General features: G+C 45.9%; 1 pseudogene; it reads right to left on the bottom strand.

Moving 5' to 3' along the window:
- Positions 1–7,273: 7,273 nt before the first annotated feature.
- Positions 7,274–7,375, bottom strand: LOC120892661 (U2 spliceosomal RNA; annotated as a pseudogene).
- Positions 7,376–8,827: the final 1,452 nt, after the last annotated feature.

Genomic DNA, 8,827 nt, shown 5'->3' with positions numbered 1-8,827 from the left:
TGAGTCAGTTAAGGTTCTTCTTCTGTAATAAGTACCTCTCTGTGGGGACCTTGATGACATGGTGGGGGCTGTGTGGGCCTGGAGGTATATGGAAAATCTCTGTGTCTTCCTCCTTGTTCTGCTGTGAACCTAAAACTACTCTAGAAAATCCAAGTGTTAGAAAAAACAAGTTTGGTTAGTGTGGCTTCCAAGCAGGTAGCAATGAGTTTTGTGGTTGTTTCAGGGACAGACGGGTGACAATGGAGACAAGGGCAGGATCATTACTTGAGTGGCAGGCCTTCGTTCTTGTGAATGTTAGCAGATGGATTTGACCTGTGGTGTGGACTTAGATCAGAGGCTGCATTTTGCATATTGCAAAAATGGCACTTATGTGGTCTTTCAAAAGGCCAGTTCCACAGTGATCGTCACCACTAATAATTCCATAAACTTCTTCAGTTGCCTTCAGTGGTGTGACTTCTGATCTGGAGGGGAGAAAGGGGGTGATATTCTATAAGTATCAATTTTCAAAAGTCTCTGTTCTGCTGGCGTTAACTGATGAGCTCAGAGAGGCTTGAAACCTCCTCTGCACAACAATGGTCACCATGGCAACCTGTGCTTTCAAGGATGTTGAGGATGTTTTTAAACACAAGGTGAGAAAAACACTCTCTATACAAATGTTTGCCTGGGACAACATGTCTGATTCCACCAGGACATTTGCTTTTCTTTACTAGAATTTGACGCAATGCTGAGAGCTTTTCCATTGGAGGAGAAATTGGGCAATCGAGGCAGTCACCAAACAGACCACTGTCCCTGCTCTGCAATTGAGAGTTGCTCCTGGCACAGGCTGGGTGTCAGGTGCCTGGCATCCCCTACAGTACCCAAAAGAAAGACTGGTGACTCCTCTGAGGGCTTTTGAATCTCCCATGCCATTTCCACCTGGGATTTTCCGAGGCTATGTGGGACCACCATCAGCTCCAGGGCATTAATGAAGTCCTCAGGTTTCAATGAAATGCGGGATTCCCGTAGAAGACCGGAAGCTGACCCGCGGTGTTCAGAATGTGCACGTTGAGCTTCCCCAACGAAGGAGCATGGGGTAAAGAGAAGAGGGAGGATCAGGAATCTGAGCAGCCAAATGTCGGCTGTGGTTTTCAAGTGAGCAGCGCTGACCTTAGTCACACTGGGTGGGGACAAGGGGCCTCCTGAGGAGGCAGATTATCACCAGGATTCCTGTTGGCAGTTTGGAGCTTAAAGGACAGGCACTTTAGACACCACAAGTCTAAGTGGCTGGCCTGAGAAGCATGGCTCTTCCCTCTGCTTTCCCCTGTCCCCACCTCTGTGAACCCCCCATCTGACCCTGAATGGGTTTGCACATGTATGGACCCGAAAAGAGGCCCACCCTGTCCACATTCTCGATTTTCTGCCCATCCATGTATGCCACTCTTACAATGTCACTGTCCCCACCTAACTACATTAACAAGAAAGCCAACCTGAACATCTGCTCGAGAGACAAGCCTCCAAAGCCTGAGATACCACATCAAACATGACACTGTGGTTAGTTGGGGACACTGCAAAAGATCAGAAGTGCCTTATCAATGGACTCCCTTCTGCACATGGGAATCCCTTTATTTATTTATTTATTTATTTTTAAATCAATGCTGCTTTCTCTCTCCACTTCTTGATTCTAGTTTAGAAGTGAGGAAAGCCTAATTCTTTTGTCCAGAAATTAGGTCTTGTTTTTAAACAAGAACCGCACCTCTTATGTGACATTCAGGGGCCTAAGGGTGTTCTTTCCTCCCCATCATATAATCAAGTACAGACTTCTTTTACAGACAATAGAAATAATCCTGTGTTCCATCTATGAGGACCAGGCTTCAAGGAGAAGCTTTGTCACCCTGACATCATCATTAGCATCATTGCTTTTTTTAACATGATACCATTGAATCCTCCCAGTGGAGTACTAGGCCATTTACTGTGTACCATTTACAGAGGAGCCAATTGAATCTAGGAGGCTCTGAGTGCTTTGCCTAAGAATGAATGCACAGCAAATGAATGATGAAGCTGAAAATTGACTCTGTATCGAATGTGAAAGCCCAATTCACCTCCCCAGCATCAGGGGTCAGGCAAGCAAGGCACAAGGCACGGAAGGGCTTCCCGAGAGTCGGAGGGACACCCATGAAATATCTACTTAGGTGCTTATCAAACTCAGATCACCTGGAGGTCACCATCGAGCTTGCTAAACTGGGTACCCCAGACCCTACCTCCACCATCACCTTCCCCACCCAGCACACACACAGATTCTGCTTGAGCAGGTCTGAGCTGAGTCAGGGCTCTACATCGTGACCACCTCCCCAGCTGAGTGCCTTGGAAGGGGTCTGCAGCCACACTTGGAGGAACGGTTTATAAAGACCCAATTTCCTAACTTACGGATCTACCTGGGGCCGCTCCAAAGTCCAGCACACTCCCTGTGTGGGGAACCCTCTTGTATCCCTAACTTTCTATTTCTAGATTTGATATGGGGTCCAGCCCTTCCCTGGGCACACCTATCCTCTGACCCACTGTGTCCCTGAGACTTGCACTCGGCTTGACATAGACTAAAGTGGCTTGTGGTTGCCACCCCTCTGTTGGTGCAAGGCTCCAGGCTGTGTGGCCTTCACCTCCTGCCATCACTAAAGTAGAGCCAGGGGATACCTTTCAGCCCTCTGTTCCTCCCTGGCACACGCACTGCTGTTTCCCAGCTCCTCTGCAGTCAGGTGGCGCCATTTCACTAGTTCTGGCCAAAGCACCTCATCTCCCTTCTGTTCCCTGCTGCAGTCGACCATAGTCATGTTTCACACGGTACCAGCAAGGATTCTTCGGCTGTTGTATAACATGGAACTCCAGCCCCCCTTAACTCACAGCGTGAGCAGGACAGAAGCAAACCTTTGTTTTGTTAAGCCTCTGAGATTTAGCTCTGCTTGGTTCTGGGTTTTTATTTCGTAGCATAGCCTCGCCCAGTCTAACCTAGCCCTTCTTTTCTTCCACCTCCTCCTCGCAATAATCTCATATATTTATTATGATGGAAAAGTGTACCACGTGCTACACACCATACCAAGCCCTCTGCAATCACCTAATTTAGTAATCACCCCAAACTGCACGGAGGACAGTCATCACCTGTATTTTATACTCCCACCCTGTAACTGATGGGATTAAGTGACAACCCAACAACCTGATCCCAAAGTCCTGGATTTAGCCAAGCATTGTAGGGCAGGTGGCTGAAGAGCCAGGGTGAGTGCTGTAGATTCCTATCACATGTAATCCTCTGTGGCCCCTAAGAAGCAGCCATTGTTATCTTGACCTTCCAGTGGGGACACTGAGGGCTGGGGAGTTTAGTGACAGTCACATATAGTGCTAATAATAGGTCACCCAAGTCCCTCTGGATCTCAAATAAAGTATGACTTAAACCCTGAACAAGAGTCTGGGCAGTGATGTTTATTTCTCTGAGTCTTTGTAACAAACATCTAGAAGCCGTGCACACATACAGCAGGGCTCAAGATTTCAGACTCTCCAGATTTAAACAGCAGCTCACCATGCACCGCTGTGTGACTTTGACTTAGTTTCTTAACCTCTCTTTGAAAAACAGATTGAATGAAAGAATGCTGGGAACACACACAACTCAGTGCCTAGCACCAAACAGGGGAAAGGAGTGTGATTAGAGCATTAGCTCTGTCTGGTTAGGGATGAACCCCAGGTGCCTCCACCCCCAGCTCCCTGTCACCATCTCACCGAGTTGTCTGGTGCTTTCTCCTATAAAGGAGGCCGGGGGAGTGGGGCACATTCGCTCTGCTTTGGGTTTTCTCTGAATTCCTTTGGGTGGTGTTGGGGTGGGCCTGCAGCCCCCAGCCACCGGGACCCCTCCAAGATGGCCTTCTGTCTCAGTTCTCCTGCTGACTGTCTCTAGTGACTCCTGAAAGACCAGGAAAACTGGTTGGTGAGAGAAGAGACAGGGACCTCAGTGGGCCCACCTACAGTTCCAGGAAGTCATGAGATGTGGGCTGGGGCTGCTGGGAGAACCCAAGGGGGCCATAGAGGTCTCACTCCAGCTACTCTGAGCTAGGAACAACCAGTTTCCTTTTCCTTTGGGGTCTGGGGCCATGAATTATGGTCACTCATCTCCTCTAGTGGGTCTAACAGGATCTGGGCTCGTAATCTAGTTGGAAAGACAACTTTACTCTGGTGGAAACAGAAAATAACAGCTACAACCAGTGACAGAGACTCCTCACAGCCAGTACCATTTGCTGAATGACTGCTGTGCACTGAGCACCACAGAAATGCCCACATTTAATGCCTTTTGATGTGGCCGTTGTTATTATTCCCATCTTAACAGATGAGAAAACTGCAGCTCAGAGAGCTCAAGCCGCTTGCCCAGGGTGCCCAGGATGCCCAAGCAAAGACACAGCTGGCAGCCTGATTCTAAAGGCTTGGGGTTGGCAGCACACACTGTGCCTAGGCAGGCTGTGGTCTCACACAGAGTGTGTGTGGGTTCTCAGTGGGAAGGAGAGGACCATAAAGAGTGGGCTGAACTTGGCCTAGGGTGATTTGGGAATCCCTAGAGAAGAAGGGCTGGGAGCCAAGAAAAATGGCCATGCCCCACGAGATGCCATACACCAATGGCACACCTCGGCTCACCCTAGAGACCCAGAGTGTCCCCCTAACTATCCCTCCAAAAGCCCTTCACAATGGATTTTGCACACACAGTGGTGAGACCCTGCCTGGCCCCCACCCCTCTGGGAGGATGCAACCCACATGGAGAACGCTGGGAACTCTAAGATTCGCGGAGTGCAGAAGAGGCTGGGTTTAACCCTCCGTTTCTAGCTTGCTCTTGGCCGTAGCACACTTTTTACTAGGCTGACAGTATTGATGTCTTCTGGAAGGCACTCGGGGCAGATGTCAAGGGAGGCTTGAGGGCGAGGTATTGGAAAGCTGTGGAGCAGGGGTGCCAAGGTGGGGAGACCTGAAATCGGTGATTCAAGCCCACAGGGAAGGTAGGGCCAGAAGCAAATATCAGTGAGATAAAAATAAGCTGGAAAAAAAAGGAGGAGGAGGAGGAGGAGACAGGGCAGAAGTAGTTTGTAAGGCAGCTCAGAAATGAGCTTTAATTGCCAATGGGACCTCACGCCATGAATTAGAGACCTGGAATTTAGGAGAGAAGAGAAACTAGAAATGAGGACTTTTTGTCCCTATCTTCTTTCCCAGAGGGATAGCCGAAACAGAACAATGATGAGGACTGTGGATGTGGCAAGATCTCTCTGTAGGAGGCAGGAGACCCAGCAGCAGCTGAAATAAGCAGTCAGAAGCTGGTTGGTCCTAGAGCAGCCCAGGGAGATGGCGCCGAGCTCAAAGCAACAGTGTTTAAAGGAGAAAAATGGAAGTTGTGATGTGTATTATCTGCCAGAGGAAGTTTCCATCTTCCATTAGCCACAGACCGTCGGGGCCTGAATCTTCAAGTGTATTTTGGGCAAGAAAGTGTCCCTGGTGAGCCCATTTATAGCAGTTGATATCTAGCAGTATGGGAGTGATTTCCCGATACTGTAAGAAAGTAGCCAGGTGCTGCCCAAGTACCTGGGAGATACCAGACCTGCTTCGTGGAAATATCTCAGTGGTGTTTAAGAGATGTGGAGGAGAAAAAAAAGGCTTAAGCAGAAATGGGCTTTGAGGATGGTCAGCCTTGACTGGAGGAGTAACTGGGCCAAGATGACCAGGAAGAAACTGAGCCTCTGCGCCTCCATGAGTCACTAGCCACCAGATTTCTCCCTCTCCTCCTTCCAAGGTCAGAGACTATGTTCGGGGCTCCTGCCAACCTTGTTTCCATACAAAAGGCATGTTTTTAGCTTCACGATGAAACAGGAACACACATTTCATTGCTCTTCACAGAAACACATTTTCAGTATTGCAAACCCATGAAAACATTCAGCAGTTGCCTTCTGCACCCCTAACAAGCTCCTTAAAACTGTACAAATGAAGCAGTTGCATCCATGGCCTTGAAGATGCCTGTTTGTTGCATGTTTATTTCAACAAGTAGAAATTCTCATGAAAAGAAACGTGGGGTGTAAGGAAACACCGCAGACTCTGCCTGGAGCCGCCATGATCTCCCTGGGCCCACAAGGGCTAGCACACAGTCACTGGCAAATGTCCTCACAGTGATTCTTCCCTGCTATTGACTTAGGCTATGATGGATGGGGTACTCGACTTTTGTTTGTAATGAAAGGTGCCCTTATTAAGAAAAACAAGTGTTAGGAGTTGGGGGGATCTGCTCCCCAAAGTGGGTCTTATTCCTGGACCGGGTACCTGTGTGAGTTCTCTGAATCCTCCCGTGCCCCTGCCTCTAGAGCTGTCCCACCAACCTCCTCACAGGCCAAGCCTTCATTTGTACCCAACTACCCTGTTTAACACTCTCCCTTCCTCTAGTTCCCATGGTCAAATACCTTTGCTGGGCATTACACCCATTCAATGGTTGTTGTCATCTAAAAATATAAATATTGTGAATGAACATAGCATTCTTCCCAACAAAAGTTGTTCAGTTGCCTCTACCCTTAGGCCCAATGCTAAGAAGAGTGGCCATTTCATAAATGTGTATCCAGTGACAGATCAACACTACCCAAGGTGCTGACTCTAGTATTCTCTTTTCTAATTAACTCCTTCTGATTGTAAAAGTAAAGCATGCTTATTATTAGTTAACAAATAAATAAATAAGAAAATAAAATTAGCTTGTAAGTTTAAGTTAGAAATACGAACTGCTGCAAGAAATTCAATATGTGGTCCCAAGTAGGGGGGCCAGGCAAACTTTACTTCTGCCAGAAAGGTGCACTAGGGAACCTGACCAGCAAGGGGCCTGGTGGGCAGTCCACCTGCTTATATTCCTAACACAGTGCCGCCCTTTGCCCTGATTGGAGGAGCTCAGGGGTACAATCTATATAATTGGCTAATTTTAAAATTGGGGCGGGCAAAGGAAAGGCCTATAATTAAAATGGTTACAATTGGATCCAATTAAGGCTGTATTCCAAAAACAGACGGCTTGACTTTCTATTTCTTATATTTACTAGTCAGACATAGCCTGATAACATTTTGCTATATTTGCATCTATTTGTTTCTATCCACAGGTGTCCATTAAATTTATTATATATGCATATGTGTGTACATATATTTAAATATTATAATATACATGTTCAAATACATGCTTATGTAGGATCAAGTGAAGTATTCAGATCGTATTCCTGCTTTGAAAAACTTCACTTTATTTTGTGGGAATGCTTTCTTCATTGAGTGCTTCCAAATCATGGTATTTAATGTCTACATAAAAAAAAAAAAAATCTTTTGAACTATATTACACTTGATCTTAGCCAAAAGGCCGAGAAGCAATCTTCTTTTGAACTATATTGAAACTTTCCATTATTGTTGGTTATTTGGGTTTCCACCAATAATTCATTATTTTAAAAATTCTGTGAAGATAATTTTGACACATAGATAACTGTCAACCATTATCCAATTTTTTCGTATCAAAATTCTTTACAAAGAAATGCCACTCAGCTTGATTCCCTGCCTAGAGTACAGGGCAGGTCCTGTGTACCCTTTGCACTCTGGCATTAAGTGCTGAGTTTCTTAAGTCTGTCCCTTTGTTACATTAAAATGACAAGGTTCCATTACCTTTTATGCTGTTTATAAAGATTGCCAGCTCTTTGTTTCTGCCCTTGCCCTGGGTCTTGGGCAGCAGCTGCCTGCTGGGCCCCTCCCCTTTCTCTACAGAGTGTCAACAGTCTCCCTGTGGATTTGTAAAGACTCGCTGCTTATTGTGGATATTAATCTCTCACCTGCTGTAGGTCTGTTGCTATTTTTTTACAAGTTGTTATTTGAATTATTTTTGTTTGATTTGTTGTGACACTGATTTTTTAAAATCCTTAGTCAGACACACCACCATTTTTCTTTATGTTTTCCCTTATTTATGCAATTAACGTCCTTGACATAATCCAAGATCAGAGGCATGTTCAAACATATTTTGTTTTCTAAATGATTATGGCTTCCTTTTCACGTTGGATTTTTCAGTCCATCTATAATTCATTTCGATGAATTATTTAAAGTCCCGTTTTGAATTTTTATCCTCCAAATTCATTTTTCTTCTGAATATTTTCTTAAGGATCCACTGTCCCCGGTTTTGTTATAGGGCCTTTGTGTGATATGAAGTTCTGATGTGTACACCAGTTTGCTTTGAAACCATATTGAATTTTGTGACAGTGCCACATTGTCCCACCACTCACAGCTTTATAATGGGTCTTAATTCAAGATAGGGCAAGCCCTTCTAAAACATGCTACTTTAAAACTGCCTTAGTTATTTTTGCCTTGATTTGTCCTTTAGAGAGAAAAATATCATCATTTTTTTTCCAGCTCCACCCTCCATAACTGATACTTGCTTTCTTAAAACCGATATCACACTGTAGACAGGGACAGAAGTCAGGGATGGTGAGAGATCCAGGTGCATAGGAATGGAGACCCAGGTGCCTGGATAGGAAGACAGCTAGGGAGTCTCTACCCATTCACCAGTGGGAGCCTCTACCCATTCTCCAGTGGGAGCCTCTTCTTTCACTTGGCAGGCAGGAGGAACTCACTCTCTAGTCTTCCTCAAATCCCTTCATCAGCCTTTGAGGTTTTCCTGGTAACTCTCTTCATACTTAGAATTGTGGGAGCTTTGAACATATTCCTCCAAGCACATTTTAGTGGGAGGCAAGGAATTTTACTTCTCAGGTTGCTGGACAGATTCCCTTTTTAAAAAGCATAATGTCTAAGCATTCATTCCTGCAACAGTCTGCACTGTAAAGGC

Source organism: Ictidomys tridecemlineatus, chromosome 11, assembly GCF_052094955.1.
Source record: "Ictidomys tridecemlineatus isolate mIctTri1 chromosome 11, mIctTri1.hap1, whole genome shotgun sequence".
NCBI classification, from domain to species: domain Eukaryota; kingdom Metazoa; phylum Chordata; class Mammalia; order Rodentia; family Sciuridae; genus Ictidomys; species Ictidomys tridecemlineatus.
This window is presented reverse-complemented; position numbering and strand designations above follow the sequence as displayed.